The 27263-nt window shown below is 44.8% G+C and overlaps 1 protein-coding gene and 1 long non-coding RNA gene across 7 annotated transcripts in view; one reads left to right on the plus strand and one right to left on the minus strand.

Moving 5' to 3' along the window:
* Positions 1-10704, minus strand: part of RALY (RALY heterogeneous nuclear ribonucleoprotein) — a 95570-nt gene extending 84866 nt beyond the window's left edge. The window contains exon 1 of one of the 6 annotated variants that reach the window (XR_008289133.1): positions 10272-10704. The gene's annotated coding sequence lies outside the window, so the exon portion shown is untranslated. Of the gene's footprint in view, positions 1-9521; positions 9661-10271 lie in introns of those variants that run through there. The other 5 variants (XR_008289131.1, XR_008289134.1, XR_008289132.1 and 2 more) reach the window with 5 other exon arrangements.
* Positions 10705-16465: 5761 nt separating this feature from the next.
* The window catches only part of LOC113602520 (uncharacterized), a 34112-nt gene continuing 23314 nt past the window's right edge, over positions 16466-27263 (plus strand). Inside the window, exon 1 of the long non-coding RNA XR_008289142.1 lies at positions 16466-19537. This is a non-coding gene — a long non-coding RNA (uncharacterized LOC113602520). The remainder of the gene's footprint in view (positions 19538-27263) is intronic.

Below are 27263 nucleotides of genomic sequence, written 5' to 3' on the forward strand. Positions count from 1 at the left end.
CCTCACAGGCAATGCTAAATTGTTGGAACACAACACAACATCCAAAAAACCTTTCTTTTTTGAGTGTAGAAACCAGAAAAGAGGAAGAGCCCTTCAAGATCAGGGTAAGCTCAACGTTCCCTCCATTTCCTTAGGGCTCCATGCTGCAAAGTGTTCAAAGAAGACTGGCAGAGACAGTGGTGGTGGGCTTCAAGAACCACAATTTAATCACAATTAATAAGTCACAAATTGAGCAAATGCCAGAAACCACACTTCATATAATTCACTTTCAAGCAAAATAGAGAGCTATTTCAAAACTGAGTATAATAAAACTTCAAATAATTCAATATGAAACTTCATTTTCTTACTTCCTAAATAAGAAGCTAGACAGTATCAAATCTTTCTGGAAGCCAGCCAGAGAACTGATGTGAGGAGATTAGGAAAAGCACTAGACAGATGTCTGGACACCCAAGCCTGAAGGACAATGTTGTCCCCTACCCTAATGTTCTTGACTTTACACACTGTGTGTGGGGCACCTCACCAATAGATAAAGGGGGGCAAAAATATATGCAAACACTGGAAGTCAGATCTTCAAAAAGGTCTCCTTGCCTAGTGATACATCCATCAATTCTGCTATTTCTAGTCTGAATCCTCAACCCAAATATCTGGGCCAGGGCAGCAGGAGTAAGCAGAAACTAGGATCCACTGTACTTCTCTCAAAACAACGTAATTTGAGGGCAGCAATCAGGTCTTGCTTTGTTTTTATGTTCTCCATAGACAGAACACATAGCAGGTACTCCAAATTCCTGGAAAAGAATGACTGAACTTTGGGATGAAAGGCAGCTGCATAAATATAATGATGCTATCACAGCTAGGTAGCCTACTCAGTATGGTAACTCTACTAAGACCCTAATTTTATCAAGAGCTGATTTTAATTTATGTGAAAACCAATTTAAGGTGAGTCTTTAAGGCCTTAAGAAAAGTTATTCTTGTGTTCAACTGATTCTGATTCAGGCATCGCTATTATTACTATACTGACAATACCATTCCTCATTGCCAGCTTACAGCTATCTGGAAGAACAAAGTCCTAAAGGTCCATGTAAGCAGGCAACATTTGACCTCTCAGTATAGCATGATCCTACTTCCAGAAAGGAAACCCAGATCTAGAGAAATAATGAGTTATAGAAATTCTTTTAAATCTACTGCTGAGCTTGCTTTCACTAGCACAAAGAATTACAAAGGAAACTAGACAGATCAACAGACACCATGCAAACAGTACCTTTAACTAGGTTTAGCAAAATCCTTAATTGGGGGTGGGAGGGAGGGGAGGGTGGGTGATGGGTATTGAGGAGGGCACCCTTTGGGATGAGCACTGGGTGTTGTATGGAAACCAATTTGACAATAAATTACAAAAAAAAAATCCTTAATAAAACAAACAGGAGACTGCTAAATACCAGATAAATACCTCTAGAATGAAGAAAACCTGGCCAATAACATTAAACGTATTAACTTGGCCTTCTAAAAGAGAATACTTACTTGGAATAAAGCAATGACTCTTACCTTAACAAATAAACAGAACTATTCAGTCTCTACAGATGGCATTTCAAGGGACAGGTAACCTCAGTAGAGGCATCTACCTCATAAAGCTAAAGCTCTAAGGAAATGCAAATTCCGGGTGTAGTGTTTTTCCAGTCCTAGTACTGTTTGGGAATCTTATACTGTTTTTTATCTGTCTTTATTCTATGATTTTAAACAGTTTGCCAAACATTTAAATATAATTTTTTATAGTCCTTAGACTCCAAGTTTGTCCATGGGACAACAGCTCCAAGTTTATAATGGAGCTGCTTAGACAATCTGATAAATTCATCTCACAAGCAATTTTTCAGCAATCTGTCCACTCTAAAAAGCAATATCCATCTGTTTATATACTGAAAGGTACCCGTGAACTCAGAATTTAACCCTCTGACATACTCTCAATGCTCTAACAAAACTGTTTCTTCTTCCAGAAATGAATTCTTAAGTCACTTCCATAAAACCAGAAATTCATACTATTAAGAGGTAAAAATATCATTCAAGATTATCTAGTCCAACCCCCTTGTTTTATTTTTTTTTAATTTTTTTTTTAACGTTTTATTTATTTTTGAGACAGAGAGACAGAGCATGAACAGGGGAGGGGCAGAGAGAGAGGGAGACACAGAATCGGAAGCAGGCTCCAGGCTCTGAGCCATCAGCCCAGAGCCCGATGCGGGGCTCGAACTCACGGACCATGAGATCGTGACCTGAGCTGAAGTCGGACGCTCAACCGACTGAGCCACCCAGGCGCCCCAACCCCCTTGTTTTAGACAGGAAGACAGATCCCAGAGAATATCAGGTAATTACAAGTTACATGACTTTGGCAAGCATCAAAAAGCCTATTTCCCCCAGTGGAGCAACACTGGGCGTGTCAGAAGAATAGCCAGATGTGCACTTTAGTCAGTGGAGCACTTCAAATACATATGTCGGAGCCTCAGAAACTCTAAGTATTTGGGGTACCTGAGTGGCTCAGTTGGTTGGGCATTCAACTCTTGGTTTTGGCTCAGGTCATAATCTCGCAGTTCATGGGTTCAAGCCTTGCATCAAGCTCTGTGCTGGCAGCATGGAGCCTGCTTGGGACGGGCTCTCTCTCTCTCTCTCTCTCTCTCTCTCTCTCTCTGTCCCCCCCCCCAGTCACGTGTGCATGCTCTCCCTCTCCCTCTCCTTCTCCAAGATAAATGAATAAACATTAAGAAAGAAAGAAAGATGGCACAAAAACAGACACTCAGATTAATGGAACAGAATAGAAAACCCAGAAACGGACCCACAAACATATGGCCAACTAATCTTTGACAAAGCAGGAAAGAATAGTCAATGGAATAAAGACAGTCTCTTCAGCAAGTGGTGCTGGGAAAACTGGACAGCAACATGCAGAAAAACGAACCTGGACCACTTTCTTACACCCTACACAAAAATAAACTCAAGATGGATGAAAGACCTAAATGTAAGACAAAAAGCCATCAAAATCCTCGAGGAGAAAGCAGGAAAAACCTCTTTGATCTTGGCCACAGCAACTTCTTACTCAACACATCTCTGGAGGCAAGAAACCAAAGCAAAAATAAACTATTGGGACCTCATCAAAATTAAAAGCTTCTTTCTGCACAGCGAAGGAAACAATCAGCAAAACTAAAAGGTAACCAACAGAATGGGAGAAGATATTTGCAAATGACATATCAGATAAAGGGTCAGTATCCAAAATCTATAAAGAACTTACCGAACTCAACACCCAAGAAACAAATGATCCAGTGAAGAAATGGGCAAAAGACATGAATAGACACTTCTCCAAAGACGACATCCAGGATGGCCAACTGATGCATGAAAACATGCTCAACATCACTCATCATCAGGGAAATACAAATCAAAACCACAATGTAATACCACCTCACACCTGTCAGAATGGCTAATATTAACAACTCAGGCAACAACAGATGTTGGCAAGGATGCAGAGAAAGAGGATCTCTTTTGTACTGCTGGTGGGAATGCAAACTGGGGCAGCCACTCTGGAAAACAGTACGGAGGTTCCTCAAAAAATTAAAAATAGAACTACCCTACAACCCAGCAATTGCACTATTAGGTATTTATCCAAGGGATACAGGTATGCTGTTTCAAAGGGACAAATGCACTCCAATGTTTACAGCAGCACTATCAACAATAACCAAAGTATGGAAAGAGCCCAAATGTCCATCGATGGATGAATGGATAAAGATGTGGTGGGTGGGTGGGTGTGTGTGTGTGTATAATGGAGTATTACTCGGCAATCAAAAAGAATGAAATCTTGCCATTTGCAACTACATGGATGGAACTAGAGGGTATTATGCTAAGCGAAATTAGTCAGTCAGAGAAAGACAAATATCATAGGGCTTTACTCATATGAGGACTTTAAGACACAGAACAGATGAACACAAGGGAAGGGAAGCAAAAATAATATAAAAACAGGGAGGGGGACAAAACATAAGAGACTCTTAAATATGGATAACAAACAGGTTACTGGAGGGGTTGTGGGAAGAGGGATTGGGCTAAAAGGGCATTAAGGAATCTACTCCTGAAATCATTGTTGTACTATATGCTAATTTGGATGTAAATTAAAAAAATAAAATAAAATTTAAAAAAAATCAAAGAAAGAAAGAAACTGTAAGTATTCAACCACAATCTCCCCACCCCTAACCCTGTAGAGAGAGCAGTGGACAGCCTAAATGACCTTCTGGAGATATAGAATAGAACCTAGTGATATATTCCACACTTCCCCCCATCCTCCAATGAGGTATGGCCATTTATTCACATGAAGGTCCTTAAGAAGTGAAAGATAATAAAACTGAAGAAAAAAAAAGGGAGGGTTATAGAAATGGAAAAGATAACTAATGATACTTGGACAGATGCCTATGTCTAGTTATTCATTTAAGCAGGGTGGGGAAGGTGACCAGAGAAGGACCTCAAAATTAATTTTTGCCCCCAGCTCCCACCCTTTGGGTCTTTACAGAATTTCAGGGAGCTCTGAGATTATTTTATGATGAAATGGCACCAGAAAAGGAAAAGCAAGACCGCAAGCTGAATTAACAGCAGGGACCAGAATGAATAATCTTCAGGCTCATGACTAGGCTCCCAGTTTATCCCACTGTCCCCTCTCTCTAATCCTGAGAGTCTAAGAGCAGTACCCCATCTCAGGTCCGAATCTTTCCTTATAATACCTAACGGGCAGTTGTAAGTCAGCAGATTAACATTACTGCTGTCATCTTCCCCACTCCAGTTGTACCTTTTATACCTCAAGATAAAATTGAAAAAAAAAAGTTTTTATAGACATTCATATGAAAACCTTCCTATCTTTACTCTTACCAGCCCCCCCCCACCACTGCCTAAGAAATGGGAGAGAAGAAAGAAAATGCCTCTCTCCAAGAGATATATTATCTAAATCATCATCTAGAATCGTAACAAAAATCCCTCTTGGTCCCTCAGCATCTGGTCCCACCCTGACCAGCCTCACCCTACCCTCTGCCTCCACCACTGTTAGCTAAACTACTGAGACCTGCTGCCTTTCTGGATGCAAGCTCCTGTTTTACTCAACTTTGTTTTCCCAGTGCCTAGCAGGTAGTAAACACAAGTGACTTAGAGAGGGCCACAGTAGCACATGGACAGAGCAGTACCAAAGGACATTGTCTAAAGAAAATGTAAGCTGTTCTTGGCTTAACATAAACAACCTTCAGGGCTACGGAGGGCCTGGGTGTCTGATATCTTAATATTTCCCCTTTTCTAAACTAGTGTTGGGGCACCTGCGTGGCTCAGTCAAACATCCAACTCTTGATTTTGGCTCAGGTCATGATCCCATGGTTCATAATTCAGGCCCTGCATCTGGCTCTGCACTAAGAGCACTGAGGGTGCTTGGGATTCTCTCACCCTCTCTCTATCTGCCCCTCCCCTCTCACTCAAAATAAATACATTAAAAAAAAATAGAAAAAGAAACTAGCGTTTACATCACCCAGTTTAGTCAGGAATAGTTACCAGATGTGTTGCAAAATATCTCTCCCTCACCCATGCCCCCACTCCCACCCTCCCCATGGAGAACTAGGATCAGTAACTAGAAGGTAAATGAAAGCAGATGTAGGACCCTGCATGAGAAATCCACCCTCTCTCTTGTGTCCTCACCTCAATAATCAGCATCCTCATCTGTACAACTGCACCAGGTAGAAATCTAGAAGTCATCCTGATTTCTTGCTTATTCTCCACACCAATCATCTTTGTGTCTCTTCACAATTCCTTCTACACACACACACACACACACTCTTCATTGGAAACATCATCATCTCCTACCTGTATGTACCATAACAGCCTCCTCCTAACTGGTCTTTTTTGCCCAAGGTACTCTAGCCCTCCAATCCAGTCCCCAAACAGGTAGCCAGAGAGCCTTCTAAAATGCCCAGGGGAGCATGGCCCCCCTCATCTCAGTTTAAAGTTCAAACTCCTCAACCTGGGCAACAAGCCCCTTCCATGACTTGGCTTCTGCTCTACCTACTGTACCAGTCTCCTCTCATCTCGGGTCACATCCACCCATCTTTTGTTTTATGATCCATTCAAGAATCTTGAGAAAACTGAGAGATGTATTTAACCCCTCTGGGTCTGTTCCTCACCTATGGAGTGGGAATAATAGTATACTTCTCAAGGTGGTTATAGGAAGGAGTAACACATGTTAAATGCTTAAGAGTATAGTACCTGATAGATACAGTAAATGGCCAAAAGTCTTACCTATTACCACCACCATCTCTAAACTTGCAATTCCTTCTGCCTAGTCTTATCTTCTCTCCTCAACTCTCCAAATCTCGTTTCCTCCTGCCTCAGGTCTCTCTGTTTTTCTTGAGATCTGAAGAAGCCTCCAAGGCTGGGTAAGTAACCATTTCTCTATGCTCTCATAGTGTTTATCCTATTCACAATACTTCTCACACGGCCTGTTTCCTTGCCTGTCTTCCCCACGACACTATATAGACCCAAATCCCCAAGGTTAGGACTGTGCATGGCAGATGCTTAATAATTTTCCTGTAAATGAAAAACTTTCCGATAATGAAGTGTCCAATGAAACCGAATCTCAACAGGTAGCCAGAACGGGACTTTAAAGTTCCTCAACTACAAGATCCTACCCAATAAACAATTCAGCACATTCTGACATTATCACACTCAGGGGTTTGGACTTAATACATAGGCAATGCTAAACCATCAGTTCTTTAAGGAAAGTGCAACATGCTCAGATCTGTTTGCTGCCCTATTAAACCCATCTCTGGAACACCTCCCACTCCCACCCCCTGTAGATATCAGGACAAAATTCCAACTACCCATCACAAACACCACATTCTACCACCCCACCATCTCCCAAACACATAGAACGGGAAAAGGTCAAACCGAAGAGAATTCTGAAAGGCTAAATGCATTTAACTCCATCTTAACCACCTGCAAACAAGGAGTATCCATAAACACCCTCTAGGAAACCAAAGCTAATCCCTCTTGTGTGACTATATACAAAGAGGAGGGCAAAGAGAGAGAACATTTCATAAAGGTAATCCATTTAATCATCCTCTGAGTAGTTCTGATCCGAGCTGCTGTCATAGCACTGCTATTCTTGATCACTGCAGCCTGATATGCCCAAACCCTGTATAGTCAGAAAGGCAGGTGCAAACAAGGCAAGTGGAGAGCCCTCTGGGTTCTATTTCAAGGGTAAGAGGTCACTTTGGAAGACACAAAAGAGGCTAGCACAGATCTCCAAAACAGGCTTCAGTGATAGAGGAAAAGGGGGGAAGAAGCTTAACCAAAGGTACAATCAGGCTTCTGTTCCCACTCTGGGGATGCATACCACACCCTACTGCCACTGCCAATCAGGGCTGATCATTTTGCATTTACAAAGCACCCTGAGGTCAAGAGAGGCACAAAGAGTGCCAACTTTGCCAGTCACAAAAGGACAAAATATGTATAATCCCACTTACATATGGTACTTAGAATAGTCAAATTCAGACACACAAAATAGTATGGTGGTTGCCAGGGGCTGGGGGGGGAGATGGGAATAGGCAGTTAGTGTTTAATGGATACAGTTTCAGTTGGGGAAGACAAAAATTTCTAGGTAAGGATAGTGGTGATGGCTGCATAACAGTGTGAATGCACTTAATGCCAGAGAACTGTCCATTTAAAACTGGTTAAAATGGTAAATTTTATGTCCCGTGTATTTTTACAAAAAACAAAAAAACACCCACACTGGCTTTAAAGTTATACTGTCTGCAGTTATCAATTACATGATCCTGAGCAAGTCATATAACCTCTCTAAAGCCTATTTCTTCCTCTGTAAATCAGGGATAATACCTAATTCATAAAATTGCTCTGAGGAATAAATGAGATACCCCACAGAAAGTCCTTAGTCCAGTACCTGGTATATGGTAAGTACTTAATGTTAGCTATTATTTCTACTACTGCAATAGACTTTCACGGCCATTTCTCACAGCTCCCACACAAGCCTGTTGAGTTTACAGAAAAGGAAACAGGTTCACAGAGTCACAATAAGTGGCTCAATTTATTATGCCACATCAAATCCTCTGCCCATGAAAGGTGTCCTGTCCTTACCACTTGTTAATCTGGTGATTATAAGAAAGTCAAGTACCCCAACCTTGCTGTGTCTCCATTCTCAATTACAGCTGTAAAATGCAGATGTAAAGCAAATTCTAAGAACTACCTCACAGAACTGATTAGAAATGAAATCAGATGATTCCAGAAGAGTACTATAAACCATAAAGTACCACACAATAAAAGTAATGAGAACTGGTACACCTGTGCACAAAACCTGACCTCCTTTTAATGCAAAACCTGAGGCATGGAGAGTGGCTGGAACTAAACAACTTCCTCGTGATTTCAATTTACTCAGGATTCCTGGTCTTAAGGCCTGACTATGTAATTTACTGCTCTTTCAAAAGGTGGCAAGGGATTGTAGAAATATAACTACTACTGGACTGGGAATTCTAGTTCCGATTTGTCACTAAGGCAGTCTGTGAATTTAGACAACTTACTTCCCCTTTCAGTGTTCAATTAACAGGGAAGAGGGACAAGGCAAACAAAAAAGTTAGACCAGATAGTAAGACCCCTTCCAGCTCCTACATACCACAAGTTCTAAATCCAGAATTTTGGAAAAAGGAGGGCACAACAGACCTCCAGACTCTCAAGAATTAATGCAAACATCAGGAGACTCTTTCAAAATGTGGCCTACCTGATTTTGACACTTCCCACACCAGGATCAAACACACTGGAAAACTAGAACACTAGTCAAAGTTAATTTTAGTTCGCTTTTATCCCTCTTGGTCTTACCTGAAAATAGGGAAAATAAAACCCTATTTGAAGGCAGAGAGTTGAAGCACTTGACTTGAGCCACTTCCTGCTTCCCCTCCCCCAACCAGGAGCTATAAATCTAAACACTATGGAGAACACTCAAGGTTTGGGGGGAGGAACATACTATAAACAAAATGGATAGCCCTCACTGTTATAATGACTCAAGCCTTCCTTGCGCCAAAATCCCAGAGAATTTCAGTTGTACCTGAGATCTGGAGTCCCCTACCTTCATCAAATTCTAACGGGCAATACTAGCAAGAAATCCACAGTAATTTCCTTTCCCTCCGACCCCTCATATCCCCAGAATGGGATTTCATCCATAGCATAGTGGACACTAGCCTAGAAGTCAGGGAAAACGGAGTTACGTCTCCAACGATGTGACCCCAAGGGTAAGTCAAAATCCTCTCTGCACTAAGAGATTACACAAGCTCACACTTAAGAAATAAGTAACAGGTACTAGTACCAAGACTTTACACTTCTATGACTACTATGATTTGCAGCACATTATTTCACCTCCCTGAGCCCTGTTTTTTGCTTTTGGAAAGGGGGATAACCCCAGAAGGCCGTCATGAGCATTAAATGAAATAGGGCTTACAAAGTTCCTAGTCAAGTCCATTAAATGTTACCTGTTGGTATTAAACACTTCTCACACATATTAGTTTCCTAAATCCACAAACATGCTGCGAGGCGACTTTCTTTCCCAAATTTTACGGAGGGACAAACTAAAGCTCGGCTGCACACAGAGGGCTGCGTGAATTGCGGAACACTGCCCCAGCTCGAGGACCGGTTGTTGCTCCTCTCCGAGCCCCAAGGTATGCAAGGAGCCCAGGAACTGCAGCGGCGGGGGCCGCGGCGGCGCTCAAGCCCGGGGGGAGCGAGGCAGGGCCAGTTCTGCGCACCTCGGGGAGCCCGCAGACCCAGCCGGATCGGGCAGGAGAGCCGGAAGAAGCCGGGGCCGGAGCCGGGACCGAGCCCGCCCAGGCCTCCCCGGCGCGGCCTCCGCTCCCTTCCCTCCTCCCCTCGCCGGGTGGGGCGGGGCGCAAGCACAAAGACTCCAACTTCCGAGCGGGCGCGGGCCCACCCCGCCAACTCTTGGCCCAGGCCCGGCCCGCAAGGGGGAATCGGCCAGGGAACGCCAAGCGGCCGGGGGCAGGCGAGGATGGGCCGGGCTAGCGACCCAGCGCGGCGGGCCCGGAGATGGGGAGGAGGTGCGGGCGGAGGGGGCCGGGAGTTACTCCAGCTCCTGGGACGCCCAGAATGGCCGAAAAAAGAGTTTCTAAAAATAGGCAGGAACTCGAGTGAAGAGGTGGGCGGCCGAAAAGGAAAGAGCAACACTCCCCCGCACCCTTAAGGAGACGCCCGTGGCCCCCACTCACCCGCGCCAAGAGGTCTGGAGGAAGCCGCGCGGCGCGGAAGGAGGCGGTGCCGCCGCACTCGGGGGCGGAAGGGAGGGAGCGAAGGAGGAAGAAGGCGGCTCCGGCCGCGGCGTGAGGAGCTGAGCACACGCGCGGGAGTCGCCCCCGCCGCCGCTACCGCCCCCTCAGCTTCTCCCGGCTCAGCCCGCCCTGCGCCCGCGCCGCTCGCGCGCCCCGCCGCACTGACAGCGGCGCGAGCCCCGCAGCCGCGAGTCCTTCCCTTGGCCGGCACCACTGAAGCGCGCGGGAGTGGGGGTGCCTTGAACGGTTTCCCTAAGCTTGGCCCCACCCGCCGCTCCAGCCCTGGCCCTGGGCCTTCCCTCCACGCCCCTGCCTCTTTCTCCGGGAAAGGACACCGAGACCCAAGCGCTGAGTCCGCAGCCCCACCCTGACACAGCCCGGCTTCCCGGGCGCATGGGCTTTCCCCACCCCCTCAGCCTCGCTTTGGAAAGGTCCAGAGCTTCGGCGGGGAGAAGAGGCAGGCGGAGCCAGGGCGGGGCCTGACTGAGGGAGGAGGGACCGAGGAGGGAGGCTGGAGAGGCGGAGCTAAGGACTGGAAGAGAGAGACTCTGCTACACCAATAAGCGAGCCGAAGGCGGGGCAGGGCTGAGAGGGTGGTGAGGCGGGAGACGAGAGAAGCGCAAGGCAGGTATGGAAGACCGTGGAGGCCGCGCCGAGCCAGGAGCCAGGGCCGTGCTTGAAAGGAGGGGACGTGGGTGGAGCTAAAGGGAGGCCGTGCCCGTAGGAGGAGTCAAAGGTGGAGGGAGACCAAGGCGAGGCTGGGCGAAGCGGCACCCTTAGCAGAGGGGGCCGGAGGCGTGCCTGAAGAGAAACCCAGGAGGGAGGAAAAATTGAAGCGGGACAGAAGGAGGCGTTCCCGGAAGCCGAGCAGGGAGGTGGGGGCTCAAAGGTGGCCACTCCGGGGAAGAGCCGGAAGGAGGCGTGACCCAAAGCAAGAGCGGCTGGCTGGTGCTGAAGATGGGCGGGGTCTGGAGACAGGGCCCAAACAAGTTGGCGGGGGGCCGTACCGAAGGGTGCGGAAGAGATGGCGTAGGGAGGAGCCCTAGGTCCTTTCACTTTCAGCGAACCAGGTGCGTGGACTGGACGAGGATAGTTCCTCTCAGCCTAGGCTAGGACGGGGCGGAGAGGCAGCAGTTGGGTTGGGTTTGGAGAGGAGGCGCCACTCCCACCTACAAAGGAGGTTAAATTGAAGTACGTTTACCCTTCTAGGGTGCGGGAAACGTTTGATAGATAACTTGATCTGGGTGGTGGTCCTCTCTCCTGAGTATTTCTCCTGTCGTAAACTCTCACCCAAATCAGTGTTCCAGCCTCCACGGAACAGGCGGAGGGGCCTTCAAAGAGCACAGGAGAAGGTTGCCCTTCTGTCCTCAGCTATACTTCCCTGAAGGGTGAGATTTGTCCAAAATCTTGTGGCAGACCTGTGATTTCATGATCGTGTTTTTCACATCGCTTGCCCCAGAACCCACCTAAGAACGGGAGTCCTAACAGGGCAGAGTTTGAATGGAATCCTCGCCCTGCGAAACCAGCAATTATAGCTCCGTTTGTATTATTTGATGACGCCGTTGTCTCCCTTCAAAGGAAGAGAAGTCCAATTGGAGAAATAGTGATACTGAGACCAAAGACAAGAACGTTCTTCCTCCACATGTTCTAACTTCTGGTTCCTTCTTCTGCCTCAAGTCTCTGTTTAAATATCACCGCAGAGAGGCCTTTCCCACCCCAGCTAAAGATGTTCTCTAGTCTCTTATTCATTTCCTTCATGGTATTTCTTAGTCTTGTCATTTATTAGTCTGTGCGTTTTTTGTCTGTCTCCCCACTAGAAGGTAAGTTCCATGAGACCAAGCATCTTTGACTGCTTGGGTACATCATTGTCTGGTAACGATGCAATTGTTACCTAGTGCAATGTCTGGTATAGACCTGATGTTCAGTAAACACTTGAGTGAATTAATCAATCAACCAACCAATTAAGGAACTGGTCCCTGCCAATCTCCTCTGCTCTGTTTCTGGCCATTCCTGGCTCCTCACCTCCCTCCCTTTGTACTGGCCTTACCATGTGCACTTGAATACACAACAGTCTCTCAGCACCCTCTGCTGTAGCACATTCTCCACTTGGACTGCACCTCCTCTTCTGCCTAGATACTTCCTGTTCATCCTTCAAAACTCAACTCAGGAACACCTCTTGTGAGAGGCTTTCTCTGCCCTCCCATCAGCCCCACCACCAGGTGCTGGCTGTGGTGCTGCACCCTCCCTGTGCAGGTGTTAATCCTCTTTCTGCTGGCACTGAGGATTATATTCATGGTTTCAAAGGTCCTGTGTGATCTACTCTCTGCTACCTTTCTAAACTTATCCCCTATTGTATTGCTTGCACCTCCTCTCACTCTGCTCCAGCCTTATGTGCCTCCTTGCTGTTCTTTTGACACACCAAGCATTCTGCTAACCGCAAGACCTCTGTTACTTGCTGTTGTGTCTGCCTCAAATGCCCTCCTCCCAGATGTGGGCATGGCTCACTCCTTCAGGTTTCCATTCCAATGTCACTTCCTCAGAGAAGCCTTCCCTGGCCCACACTTAAAATAGCAACACCCTGGGGCGCCTGGGTGGCTCAGTCGGTTGAGCGTCCGACTTCAGCTCAGGTCATGATCTTACGGTCGGTGAGTTCGAGCCCCGCGTCGGGCTCTGGGCTGATGGCTCAGAGCCTGGAGCCTGCTTCCGATTCTGTGTCCCCCTCTCTCTCTGCCCCTCCCCCGTTCATGCTCTGTCTCTCTCTGTCTCAAAAATAAATAAACATTAAAAAAATTTTTTTTAAATAAAGTAAAAAAAAAATAGCAACACCCTACTTCTCTGTGCTCTTTCCTGCTGTATTTTTCTCCATACCATTCATTACCACCTTAAATACTGTTTATTTGTTTGTTGTCCCTCTCCCATCCCCACCTTCTACTACTTTTTTTTGTGAACTTCACAAAGACAGGATTTTGTCCATTTTGCTCATTCCTCAGTCCCTAGAACTAATATTTGTTGAATGGATGGCTATGAATTAAACAGAGACGTGTTAGGAATACTCTGTGTTGTCCAGAAGAATCCTTGAAGATCACAGTATGAAGGGAGATGTTTCTGAAGAATACACTGGCAACACGAGCTAATGTAGTGTATTTACTAGTTGCCAGGAAATGTGCTAAGCACTTTTCAAACGTATTTAATTCCCACAGCAGCCCTCAAGGTAGGTACTATTATAATCCCTACTGTACAGACGAGAAGACTGTGGCACAGAGGTTAACTTTCCCAAGGTCACACAGCTACTAAGTGCTAGAGTCCAGTTTTCGAGCCTGCATGCTGAAACTATACTAACCTGTCTCCTAATTATCAAGGACCTACTCTTGTTGGTCCAATAAAGAAGAATGAAGCAGAAACATTCTATCGCCTTCAGGATATGTGGTATAGGCTATGATGCCTGGAGTTGTGGCAGAATTTTTTCTTAACCACTGTATTAGGGTTCTCCAGAGAAACAGAACCAACAGGATATATCGATATAGATAGGGATAGATGATAGGAAATGGCTCACATGGTTATAGAGGCCAGGAAGTCCCATGATCTGACATCTGTAAGCTAGAGAATCAGTAAAGCCAGTGGTATAATTCAGTCCAAGTACAAAAGCCTAAGAACCAGGATTGGTGATGTCCAATGTCCTGGGAAAGAGAAGATGGATGTCTCAGTTCAGCTAAGAGCAAGTTTGCCCTCCTCTGCATTTTTATTCTATTTGGTCTTCGACACATTGGGTGATACCCACCTGCATTGTTGAGGGTGATCTTAGGGTACCAATTCAAATGCTCGTCTCTTCCAGAAACACCCTCACAGACACACCCAGAAATGTTTTACCAGCTATCTGGGCATACCTTAGCCCAGTCAAGTTGACACACAAAATTGACCATCAAAGCCACCAAGAGGGAAAGTCAGCCAAAGAAGTAAAGCCATCATGTGGAGGAAGGCAGGACTAAGAAAACTCTATAGAAGAAATGAGTCAGAAACCTGCTAAAAACATACCTGAAACTTGACCTACTTCTGGACTTTTCCATGAACCAACATGTCTTTATAGTTTGAATAGTTTTAATTGGTGTTTTTGTAACTTACAACGAAAAACAGATTTCCTGGATACCTGAGTGGCTCAGTCAGTTAAGTGTCTAGCTCTTGATTTGGACTCAGGTCATGATTTTGGCTCAGGTCATGATCTCATGGTCATGAGATCTAGCTCCTCACTGGGCATGGAGCCTCCTTAAGATTCTCCCTCTCCCTCTGCCCCTCCCCTGCTTGTGCTCGCTTTCTCTCTCTCTCTCTCTCTCTCTCTCTCTCTCTCTCTCTCAAAGAAGAAGAAGATGATGAAGAAGAAGAAGAAGAAGAAGAAGAAGAAGAAGAAGAAAACAGATTTCCTAACAGATGAGTAGGGTTCAATAGTTGGAGGTATAATGCCTCACATTATAGCAAACATAAAGGCAGGAGTTAATATAAGAGCTTGGGGTTTCTGCAGCATAAGGTATGAGCTGAGGTGGGAAAGATGAGATATAAAAGGTAGACTAGAACTAGGATCTGGAGGAATTGGTATCTACACTCAACTTAGTAGACTGTGGTAAGCACTGAAAAGTTTTGAGCAGAGGTTGCTTTAAAATGATAAAGTGTAAGGGCATCTGGGTGGCTTACTCAGTTGAGCATCCAGCTTCAGCTCAGGTCTTGATCTCCCGGTTCGTGAGTTTGAGCCCCGTGTCAGGCTTGCTGCTGTCAGCACAGAGCCCACTTCAGATCGATCCTCTGTCCCCCTCTCTCTCCACCCCTCCCCAACTTGTGTTTTCGCTCTCAAAAATAAATAAACATTTAAAAATGATAAAGTGTCAAGGTTGGAAGAAACTTTAGAAGTAATCTGGTCCAACTTTGGGGTCCGTTTTGTCTTCATTTCACAGATGAAAAAAATGTAACATGCCCAATGTCTCACAGATGGTAGGCAAAGGAATCAGGGTTTGAACCCAAGGCCTTCTGAGCCCCAAGGCATACATTCAACCACATCCTCTCCCACCATTGGAATTATTTCTGCCCTGTGAGCTCACCCTGAATAGGAGACTCCCTCTTCAAAATTTGACAATGATGTTTATAAAGCTACCTCAGCTAGGATTAGGAAGATGGATGTAGAAGAGGAGAGCAGAATGACCTAACAGGTGTCTTCATTGGAGGCACGGAAGGAAGGCAGGTGAGGAAGGCAGGTGAATGAAGAGGAATGAGCAGATGAGGGAGAGATGGCAGGGGACAATCAGCAGGACCCATAGAAGGAGCAGATGGAAATGGGGGGATGTAAGAAGTCATTGAAGAAGACTTGTCATTAGAACAGAGGTTGAAAAATCAGATGCCTCAGGACCAAGCAGGTACAGTAAATGAGCAAAGTGGGTTAGGTATAAGATAATGAGTAATAGGGCCTGTAGCAAGTTCATGCTCCCTCTAGAGGAGGCAGCTACTACTCATATGGGATAGAGGTGCCCAGTATTGCCATTTGCCAGGTCTTAAAAAAAAAGGAAAGCTCTAAGTTCAAAGTTTTATACAAAATCATCTGGTTTTTAAGTGCTGGCAACTAAGTCAAATTCTTTAAAACAAGAGCACTGCCCTGGCCAAAAGACATACCTCATAGGGCCGAATTTGGCCTGTGATTGCTAGTTTGTGCCTTCTAATCAATTTGGGTCCAAACCTCCCATCACTACTTATCAGCTGTGTGCTCTTAAGCAATTTACCCACCTCTCAAGTCTCAGGTTCTTATCTGCAAAATGGGGATAATTAATTCCCCACATTATAGAGTTGCTGTAAGGATTTTTAAAAATAAATGCATGTAGCAGCACCTGGGTGGCTCAGTCTGTTAAGCATCCAACTCTTGATTTCGGCTCAGGTCATGATCTCACGGTTTGTGAGATCAAGCCCATCGTGTAGCTCCACACTGTCAGTGCCGAGCCTGCTTGAAATTCTCTCTCTCCCTCTATCTCTGTCCCTCCCCCACTCATGCTCAAGAACACTCTCTCTCTCAAAATAAATAAACTATAAATCAATCAATCAATCAATCAATAAATGCACATAAGGCACTTAGCACAGTGCCTGACGTACAACAAACACTCAAAATAGTTTTATCATCAGTGTGAGAGTTATTCTTTTTCCTGTAACCCATGAAATCATGAACTAGAACTAGAAAGGTCTTCAAAGACCTCTCATCCAGGGGGTTTCAAACCAGTTAAGCTATAGAGCCTTCTTTTAAGCCAGACCTTTCACAGAAAGGCAATGCATAAAACAGGGGAGAGAGGTGGCTTTGTTTGAAGTAGGAAAGGGGAACCCAGAGTCCAGCCTACTAGGCCTCACCACCCCCACCCCCACCCCCACCAGCCACAAACTACCCTCCTTAAGCTGTAGTCCCTCCACAAAATTCCAGGGTGTTGCAGAACACAATTTGAGAATCATCATTATATTCCAGGTCCCATTTTACAGATATGTAAAATCTGTTTTTACAGCCTCAGTTTCTGAGGCTCAGAAAGGCACAGAAATTTGCCTAAGGTTCAGTGACAGGAAGGGATTCCTGCCTCCCACACTAATGCACTTTACAGTGGGAATGGCATTCCCTCCTTCCTGTCCACCAGGTTGAGAATAAACTCTCTCTTGGTCCTTCCCTGATTGGGGTGAGGCGTAGCCCCCCCTAGCATTGACCCAAATCTCCCTCCCCATCCCGGCATAGAGATAGGATTCTCAGTGACCAATAGGGGGGAGAAATTGAACTTAGACCTACAGAAGTAGAAAAGGAATCTATCTGGAAGGTATTGGGAGGTCAGAGAACTGAAGTGACAGGGTCAGAGACTTAGATGTTGCTAGGACCCTCCCTAGCCCTTGACTCTCCTTCTCTCTGCAAGTAAGCTTTTCTCCTCCAGGCTGGACACTCAGCTGCAGCAGCTCAGCATTCAACTCTTAGCTGCTCCACCAGAGAGCCTGAAGCTTTCTGTTTCTGGTCTTAATGACAGAATTTCAGGGAAGAACTTTGACCCAACATGAGTGCATGCTCATCCTTGGACCAATTGTCCACTGCTGCTGGGGTCAGTTACTGTGACTGGCCCAGCTTGAGCCAGGTGCCCAATCTGTAATCAATCGTTGTCAATAAGGATGTGGGACGGATACAAAGATGGCATTGGAACCACAGGGTCAAAGAAGGGGAGGAGCATTTCTCTCAGGAAGTTTATCTCCTCTCCCCCGCCACACACACTTGCCCCTAGCGCAATTGCCACTAGCTAGGTTTAAATGAAAGGCTCCACTCTCCATGCTTTGTTGCCCTTTATTTATAGCTATTAGAGAACACGCATCTGGCTTACCTAGAGAATGGAGGCATGTCTTGTCAGTCTTTGTATCCTTCCGGCACACCCAAACAAGAAGCCCCCATAAGTGCTATCCGATTGGATTGGACTGAACTGATCCTTATAGGTATTTAGTCCAACTTGCCCATTTTACAAATAAATGAGACCTAGAGAGGGTAACTCCTATGTCATGAAAGCTGAAAACTGCCCATCAGAAGAGTTGCAGAACCAGGTCAGGGAGACCTCTCATCTTGACTTCTAGTCCAGGGCAGGTTAAACTCTGTGTTTAATCCTTACCAGTATGGACATCTGAGACTAATAGAGGACATTTCTCATTTTGGATGTACCCCCTATTGGCAAATCTTAGCCAGGAGCCCAAACCTCCCAAGTGTAGAGTAATTGATGACATCAGAGTCAGAAATCGAATGAACAGGCCTCAGTTCCAACCCAACCCTGCCTCTTACTGGACAAGTTCTCAAGCTCTCTAAGCCCCAATTTTCTCCTCTGTAAAATAGGCATAAATTACATTTACCTTGAAAGTTGGGAAGACTAACAATGTGTATAGTGTCCCTGACACACAGAAGGTCCTCAAAAAATAGTAAGCTCTTCTAATGATTATTGTTGATGATAAAAAGGATAAAAAACAAGAACTCTGACTTCTCAAAGGAAAAAAATTGTTCCTGAGGCTCTTCTCTTGGAGAACATAAATCTGTATCTTTCCCGAACAAAAGATTCTCCTTTGTTAGGAAGGAAGAAAGAAAGGAAGAGAAAGAGGGAGAGGGGGCAAGCTATCACTGTCTCTACCTTCCCCTGAACTTTGCTCTTCCTCTACCCCAAACTCTGCTCCATCCCACTGCAGTGTTGAGCTCAGGTCACATAAGTGCTGTTGTGAGACCACCAGCTTTGAGCCATCCTAGCTGGGAGAGGGGAAGTACATGCAGCAGAATCAGGATTCCCCCCCACCACCGCCTGCCACCATGACAGCAGATAGCAGGGCTGGAACATATGGCCCCCACCCCTGCTACTGGTGGCTGAAGGTAATGGGGGAAGCTCTCATAGGTCAACAGAAGGTTGTTTGTCTCATTCTTCACTGGCTCAGCCCTAGAGCCCTATCTCTCCTCTTTTCCTTACTACTGGGTCTCCAAATTTATCAATAGTAAACAGGCTGGCATCTTTAAAGTATGATCTTCATTAAGTAAGAAGCAAATCATTCCATACCTTCCCTCCCAATGCCTCCTTCACCAGGGACTTCTAGCCTCCTAACAAGAGAGGACACCTCCTCCCACTTCCCAGTGACCTTCTCCACCACCACCCCAGCTCCACCCTCACCATTGCATCCATGAGCTGCAACACCAAGATCAGATGCAGCGACATTAATTGAAATTGACATTAGGGGCTCTCTTGCTCAAGCAGAACCACATTAGAAGAAATATAAACAAGAAAGGTTTTGTGTCTGTGACATTTGTTCTAACAGGAAAAGCCATCTCTAGAGCATCTTATTCAAAAAAGATTGAATGCCCAGGAAATGGCAGATACATGCCACCCCCTTTCCCAACCCCAATATTCAGAAGAGTCACACACACTTCCCAAGACTTTCCCATCGACCTTGCTTCAGCCTTTGCCTCCCAGGTGTATTTCTGTAGGAGTCATCCACTACATTCCCCTTCATGTTCTCCATCTATTTCTCAAAATCCACTCCTCCATATTCTTTTAAGAGTTCTCGATCAGATGTTTTTATTTGCTGCTGTACCTCAGGAATTCTTGACCAGGTGGCCCAAGAATTTAGCTGGGATCCAACCAGGGGACCCTGAGACTTAAAGAATCACAATGGAGGAGACAGGAAGATATTCAAGTTCTCAGGTATCTGCATAAAGAACACAAAGTGTTCTTTAAATTGTGCTCTAAATGGCACATTATCTTTTTATGGGTATTAATGGGTGGTGTAGATTATAGATACTATTTTTGCCTGCACAGTATCATTTCCCCTTTTCTTGATATCAGCACCTGTCTTTCCTATGAACCTCCACTCCCATTCTTGATCCAGGCCATAGAGAGTCAGACTGCCTGGGTTTGAATCCTGGCTCTTTATTAGCTGTGTGAACCTGGGCAAGTTTCTTAGCCTCTCTGTGCCTCATACAAGAAATACAGAGAATAATATCTACTTCATAGAATTGTTGGAGGGTTACATAAGTTAATTCACTTAAGGTGTTTAGAAGAGTGCTTGGCACATAATAAACACTCACTACAGTCATTTCTTATTAATATTACTATCATAGGGGTGCCTGGGTGGCTAAGTTGGTTAAGTGTCTGACTTCAGCTCAGGTCATGGTCTCATGACTCATGAGTTTGAGCCCAGCGTCAAGCTCTGTGCTGACAGCTCACAGCACAGAGCCTGGAGCCTGCTTCAGATTCTCCCTCTCTCTCTGCCCCTCCCTGTTTATGCTTTGTCGCTCTCTCTCAAAAATAAGCACTAAAAAATATATATATATTATTTATTATAAATATTATTATAAATATAAATAATATTTTATAAATATAAAATGTTTGTAATATATTTATAAATATAAATATATATTATATATAAATGTTTATAAATATATATTATATTATATGTATATATTATATATATTATATGTATATATATATTATATATATATATATTACTATTATAAGTTTAGAATGGTCTGACTCCATTCCTCTGGCTCTGTTGATGGCACCCGACCCTGGCCTGCCCAATCAGGACATTCTGTCCCCCTGCCCACTATGGAATCCTCCACATATGGACAGCCATATCAACCACTTGGATTAGTACCACAGTTTAAAACCTAATCTGGTTTCTGAAAGCCTAGTCTTGCCAGGCCAAAGCTGCAAAGCAAAGGTAACATCAGATTCTGGGCCAGTTCATCAGGAGAGAGAATTCTGAGTAGGGAGACTCATGGACCATCAAATTTCATGCTGCAGGTGAAGGCACACTTGCCTTATTCTAGCCATTGGTCAGACACCATGAAATAATTGTGCTATGCCATTACTTTAAGGCCCCCAATGAGCCACACTTCCCAATAGTCATTCTTATGTAGTCTTTTCCCACACTGACACTGGGCTTGGCCATGTGACCAACTTTGGCCAATGGGACATTAGCAAGTATGATGCAAGCAGAGACTTAATAGATGCTTACACACTGGCTTATCCTCTTGGAATGCTCATTCCTGGGGGTCCTGAACAACCATGTAAGAAGAATGTCTAGAGACCAAATGAAGAGTCAGAATCCTAGCCATTCACCAACTTGCTAGCTGAATACAACCACCGGAATGATCACCAGCAAGAAGTGTAGAAAAACCACCTACTTGATGGGGCGCCTGGGTGGTGCAGTCGGTTAAGCGTCCGACTTCAGCCAGGTCACGATCTCGCGGTCCGTGAGTTCGAGCCCCGCGTCAGGCTCTGGGCTGATGGCTCGGAGCCTGGAGCCTGTTTCCGATTCTGTATCTCCCTCTCTCTCTGCCCCTCCCCCGTTCATGCTCTGTCTCTCTCTGTCCCAAAAATAAATAAAAAACGTTGAAAAAAAAGATTAAAGAAAAACCACCTACTTGAGTCCAGCCTAAATTGCACAATCATGAACAAATAAAATGGTTGTCTTAAACTATTAGTTTAGGGGTGCTTTTTTACATAGCAACGGACAATCAAAACAGCGATAATGGGGCGCATGGGTGGCTGGGTTGGTTAAGCTATCTGTCTTTGGCTCAGGTCATAATCTTGCAGTTTGTGAGTTCTAGCCCTGTGTTGGGCTCTGTGCTGACAGCTCAGAGCCTGGATCCTGCTTCAGATTCTGTGTTTCCCCCTCTATCTGCCCCTCCCTGCTCATGCTCACTCTCGCTCTCTCTTGCTCTCTCTCAAAAATAAACATTGAAAAATTTTAAAAAACAGCAATAATGTTCAATAACCTTTCCTAGCTCCATACAATTCCCAAAGCCTTCCCACACCTCAGAGAGTTGGATTGTTATTATCCTTATTTTATAGATGAGAAAGCAGAGACCCAAAAAAGGGAAACTATATCCTCAGCCAAGCAGAAGCCTAGCTTCCCCACTCTTACACTTCTGAATTGGCTCCTTCCACTGCATCTTCCACTGCAATGGCTTCCATCCAGGGGAATAAATTTGTAAACAGCAGCAGAAGGAGGTGTCATATAGGAGGAGCACTGGACTGGGAGTCACAGTGGCCCAGTTTGAAATTGACCATTTCTTGGCTATATGAGCTTAGACAACTCTAACCACTTCCCCCTCTAAGTCTCAGTCTTTCCAACGTTTCAGTAAAGGGGAAACAAACTCAGAAGCTCATGGGAACCGGGCAAATAACTAACAAGGGAAGCAGGCCAGTTAGGGGAAGGCTGTGGTGGTGGGTGGGCACACACCCATCTAATGGGGTATCACCATGTGGAATCTGGGCCCAGCATGGCTGGATTGTCTGATTTTTTTTTTCCCTTGGAGAGGCTGGAAACATAGGTTATAATATGAAGTTCCCCAATGTTAAAATGTGATGAATTCATTTGAATTAAACAAAATACTGTGTGGGACAAAAAAATTACATCCATTTAGTCTTCAGACTGCTGTTTTGAAACCTTTTCGGGCACCTGGGTGGCGCAGTCGGTTAAGCGTCCAACTTCAGCCAGGTCACGATCTTGCGGTCCGTGAGTTCGAGCCCCACGTCAGGCTCTGGGCTGATGGCTCAGAGCCTGGAGCCTGTTTCCGATTCTGTGTCTCCCTCTCTCTCTGCCCCTCCCCCGTTCATGCTCTGTCTCTCTCTGTCCCAAAAATAAATAAACGTTGAAAAAAAAAATTTTTTTTAAATAAAAAAAGAAACCTTTTGACCACATTATTTCAAAATGCTCTGCCAGAGCTTACACTGTCATCAAATAAGGATGCCTACCTGTCCTACCTCTGTCCTACACACACATAACAGTTCCATCTATCCCACTCAGGTCATAGAGCCTGAATAGCAAGGAAGCCTTGGGCATAGCCACCATGTTTTTCCATGGAGTCCAGCCTGCCCACACTTCTGCTGCAGGGAAAGGGGTGCAAAGGTTTAGCCTCAAATGCCCAAAGTTAATGGAACCTCATTAGAGGGCCAGGAGTGGAAGGGAAATAATATCTCAGTACCGGGGCACCTGGTGGCGCAGTCGGTTAAGCGTCGGACTTCGGCCAGGTCACGATCTCGCGGTCTGTGAGTTCGAGCCCTGCGTCAGGCTCTGGGCTGATGGCTCTGGGCTGATGGCTCTGGGCTGATGGCTCGGAGCCTGGAGCCTGTTTCCGATTCTGTGTCTCCCTCTCTCTCTGCCCCTCCCCCATTCATGCTCTGTCTCTCTCTGTCCCAGAAATAAATAAACGTTGAAAAAAAATAAAAAAAAAAAAATCTCAGTACCTACTGAGTAGACACTTCATGGTATCACATAGTGAAGAGCTCAGACCTTCCAGCCAGATAGACCTGGGTTTGACTCCTAACTCTTCCACTTGTGAATTACGTATCCTTGGGTTTGTCCCTTGCCTCTCCTGGCCTCAGTTTACTTTACTCATCTTTTTAAAACAAATCTTAATGTTTCCAGTCTCTTTGTTGGGAATTAAACAGAAAAATGTATATGTGACAGATATTGTGAATTGGCTACCCCCAATTGTTTACAGCCTACCTCACCATGAAGGTAGTTCACATGAAGTGAAAGTTGCTGGGTATAGGGATGCCTGGGTTGTTCAGTTGTTTAAATGTCTGACTCCTGATTTCGGCTCAGGTCATGATTTCACCATTCGTGAGATTGAGCCCTGAGTTGGGCTCTGAGCTGACAGCACAGAGCCTACTTGGGGTTCTCTCTCTCCCTCTCTCTCTCTGCCCCTCCCCCACTTGCTCACTGGCTCTCACATTGAAAATGAACATTTTTAAAAGTTTATTTATTTTGAGAAAGAGAAGGAGAGAGAGAGCACACAGGAGAGGGGCAGAGAGAGAGAATTCCAAGCAGGCTCTGCACTGTCAGCACAGAGCCTGATGTGGGACTCGAACTCATGAACTGTAAGATCATGACCTGAGCTGATTTCAAGAGCTGGACACCCAACTGACTGAGCCACCCAGGTGTCCCAATAAATAAACACTTTTTTAAAAAAGTTATTTGCTGGGTGGCACCTGGGTGGCTCAGTCGGTTAAGCTTCTGACTTCAGCTCAGCTCATAATCTCGCAGTTCGTGGGTTCGAGCCTCATGTCAGGCTCTGTGCTGACAGCTCAGAGCCTGGAGCTGACTTTGGATTCTTTGTCTCCTTCTCTCTCTGTTCCTCTCCTGCTCACTCTCTGTCTCTCTCTCTCTCTCAAAAATAAATAAAGATTAAAAAAAAATTTTTTTAAGTTATTTGCTGGGTGTTACTTACCAGATAAGTGTTTTTTTAATTTAAATGTCATTAACATGGAATATTATATTAGTTTCAAGTATACAATATAATATTCAACAGTTCTATACATTACTTAGTGCTCATCATAATAAATGTACCTCCAGAAAAGGTCTTTTTGGGGTGTTTTGTTTTGTTTTGTTTTGTTTTGTTTTGTTTTTAGAGACAGACAACTCTCCTCCTTCAGCCTTTTGTACTTCCCCCTGTGTTCTGTCTGTAACACAGATGTGATGCACAGAGGCATAGCAGCCATCTTGAAACCCTGAGAACAAAGATTAACTTGATAAGAATGGTAAAGCAGAAAGACAGAAAGAGTCTGGATTCCTCCAGACTTCTTATGTGACATAAATGAAGCTCTATATATTTGTGCCACTGTTACTTTCAATTTCTGCTTCTTGCTGCCAAGCACATTTCTGACTCATACAGCATAATATCTGGTTCATCATAGTACTTGATAAATATGACCTAGTGTTATTTTGCCTATGTTACTTTTCATAATCATAACTACCTATGCTGTGAGTATTATTACCCTCAATTTAGAGTGGGGAAAGTCAGACCTCTTCCTAGAGTGGGTCATAAAGTTTCAGTGAGATGGGTAGCCATAATAACAGCAAACATTTATCAGCATTTGCTATGTTCCTGGCACAGTTCTAAGTGCTTCATATGTATTAACTCACTTACTCCTTACAGCATCCCTGGAGGAAAATGTTATTATTATTACTCCCACCTAACAGATGAGGAAACTGAGAGCAAAGAGGTTAAGAGACTTGCCCAAGGTCATATAGTTACCAAGTAGCAGATCCAGGATTTGACCTCAGCAGTCTTAGGATAGTGCCTGGCATCTGAGGATGTGTGTGTGTGTGTGTGTGTGTGTGTGTGTGTGTGTGTGTTTTAATTGGAAAAAAAGAATGCAGCTCATAGAAGTTGTGACCTGTCTAAAGCCACACAGCTAGGAAGAGGTGGTAAATATGAATCCAGGATTAGGATCTGGCTGACTTCAGACCCATATCATTAAGGGGATCCCTGCTGGTGAAGAGGTGTGTGACCTCAATGTTGAAGAGTCACATATATTTGCATCATGATGAGAGGCTATGTAAAGGGAAGAGCCTAGGACCATCCTCAAGGCTGCTGCCCCATCCAGATAAAGAATCCAAGGATCAGAGAGGGAACACAACTTGTCCAAGTTCATCCAACTAGAAAGGGGCAGTGCTGGGCCTGGGATCCATGGAGCTCTACTCTATGACTATGGGGACATAGAGGATGGAGGAGGGCTGTTCATCCCTGATCATAATGAGCTTTAGAGACAGAAATGTAGTGGCAGCAAGTGACAACTGAACCATTATTTATATCAATTAAGAGGGCATTAAATTGAAGGGACACAAAATAGTCCTTCAGTTACCAACCAGTGCTCTGGCAGCCTCACTATTCTCTAGAAGTCCCACTATGCTTGCATGGGGTGCAGAGAGCATCCCCTCACACCCTGGCTCTCTACTAAAGAGCTTAATTGTCCGAGAGAAAATACCAGCACTCCTGCCCAGTTCTGGGTGAAGCGATAAACTAATTGAAATGAAATGGCTTGGATCTCAGAAGGGAAGGAGACACTGGTAGGGAAGTATAGAGTATATATTCATGCAACAAATATTTCATCAGCATTTTTATGTGCTGAGCACAATGCCATGGACTATGAATATGGTGAAGACCAAAGCAGGTAAAGGCCCTGCCTTCATGGGGACTGTATTTATGGGAGGATTGAAGTCTACCCTCTACAACTCATAGGCACACACAAAAAAATGTATAGGTTACTTTTTATAAGTGACTTAATATCTATTATTATTATCTATTATTGAGAGAGAAAAATATAAACCTGATTAGTAGCAGTGACTTAGTCTCTGCCAGTTGAAAACAATCTCATGTAGGTATTTAGTATCTTTTGAGTTAAAAACTCATCTTTCTTTGGCCCCCATCCCTTCCTCAACTCAAGGTTATATCTAGGTGTCAGCTACTCCACACATGGATCCTTGTGCTGCACTCTAGGACAGCTACTCAAGAAGTTGGGGAATAGCATGTGGACCCATATGTGGACCACCCTCCCCTCCCCACTGATTCAATGGAAATCATGGCTTAGGGAAAGGAAGACCCATCTGTAGCCAAAAGCTAGAGCCCTCCCATATCTTCTCAGCACTCACTTCCATGCTCCAAGATGGTTACTACAGCTATGACCCGAAAGACTCAGCCACAGGATCATGTTTGGCCCATGCATTAGACAATGCAGAATTACTAGCAATGATGCCCACAGAAATATCTTTCAACCAATTACAGATGGGAAATTGATGGCTACCCCAGTGTCCTCACCCATTGTATAACTCAGAAGGGTGTTCTTGTCTCCCAGAGTTCCCCAGTGGGATCAGCTCCAGTTACCCACAGTGGTAAATTAAATTACATAGTCACACATAATTTATTGGCATCCTCTCCTTTGCTGCCTTGCTCACCATACTAACAATGTTTCTTGGGATCATCCTCTAAATTAACTATTTGGTCTCAAATTCTTGCCCTAAGGTCTGCAACTGAGCAAACCCTAAGACATCATCCATTTAATAGTTTTTAAATGTCATATTGGGTGATGATAGACAATAAGCAAATATGGTAGAAGCCCCTTAATCTCATGCTATCCAGACAGATATTTGATCAGTGCATCAAAAATATTAGTCCAGGGGTACCTGTGTGGCTCAGGTTAAGCATCCGACTTCACCTCAGGTCATGATCTCACAGTTCATGAGTTTGGGCCCCACATTGGGCTATCTGCTGTCAGCACAGAACCTGCTTCTAATCCTCTGTCCCCCTCTCTCTCTGCCCCTCCCCTGCTCATGCTCTCTTTCTCTCTCTCAAAAATAAATAAACATTTAAAAAAATATATTAGTCCAGGGATGCTTGGGTGGCTCAGTTAGTTGAGTGTCTGACTTCATCTCAGGTCATGATCTCATGGTTCATGGGTTTGAGCCCACCTCAGGGTTTGTGCTGACAGCTCAGAGCCTGGAGCCTGCTTCAGATTCTGTGTCTCCTTCTCTCTGCCCCTCTCCCACTCATGCTCTGTCTCTCTTAAAAATAAACATTAAAAATTTTTAATATATATATTAGTCCAAATATGGATTAATTAATTAATAATATATGAT

This window comes from Acinonyx jubatus, chromosome A3, assembly GCF_027475565.1.
Source record: "Acinonyx jubatus isolate Ajub_Pintada_27869175 chromosome A3, VMU_Ajub_asm_v1.0, whole genome shotgun sequence".
Classification (NCBI taxonomy): domain Eukaryota; kingdom Metazoa; phylum Chordata; class Mammalia; order Carnivora; family Felidae; genus Acinonyx; species Acinonyx jubatus.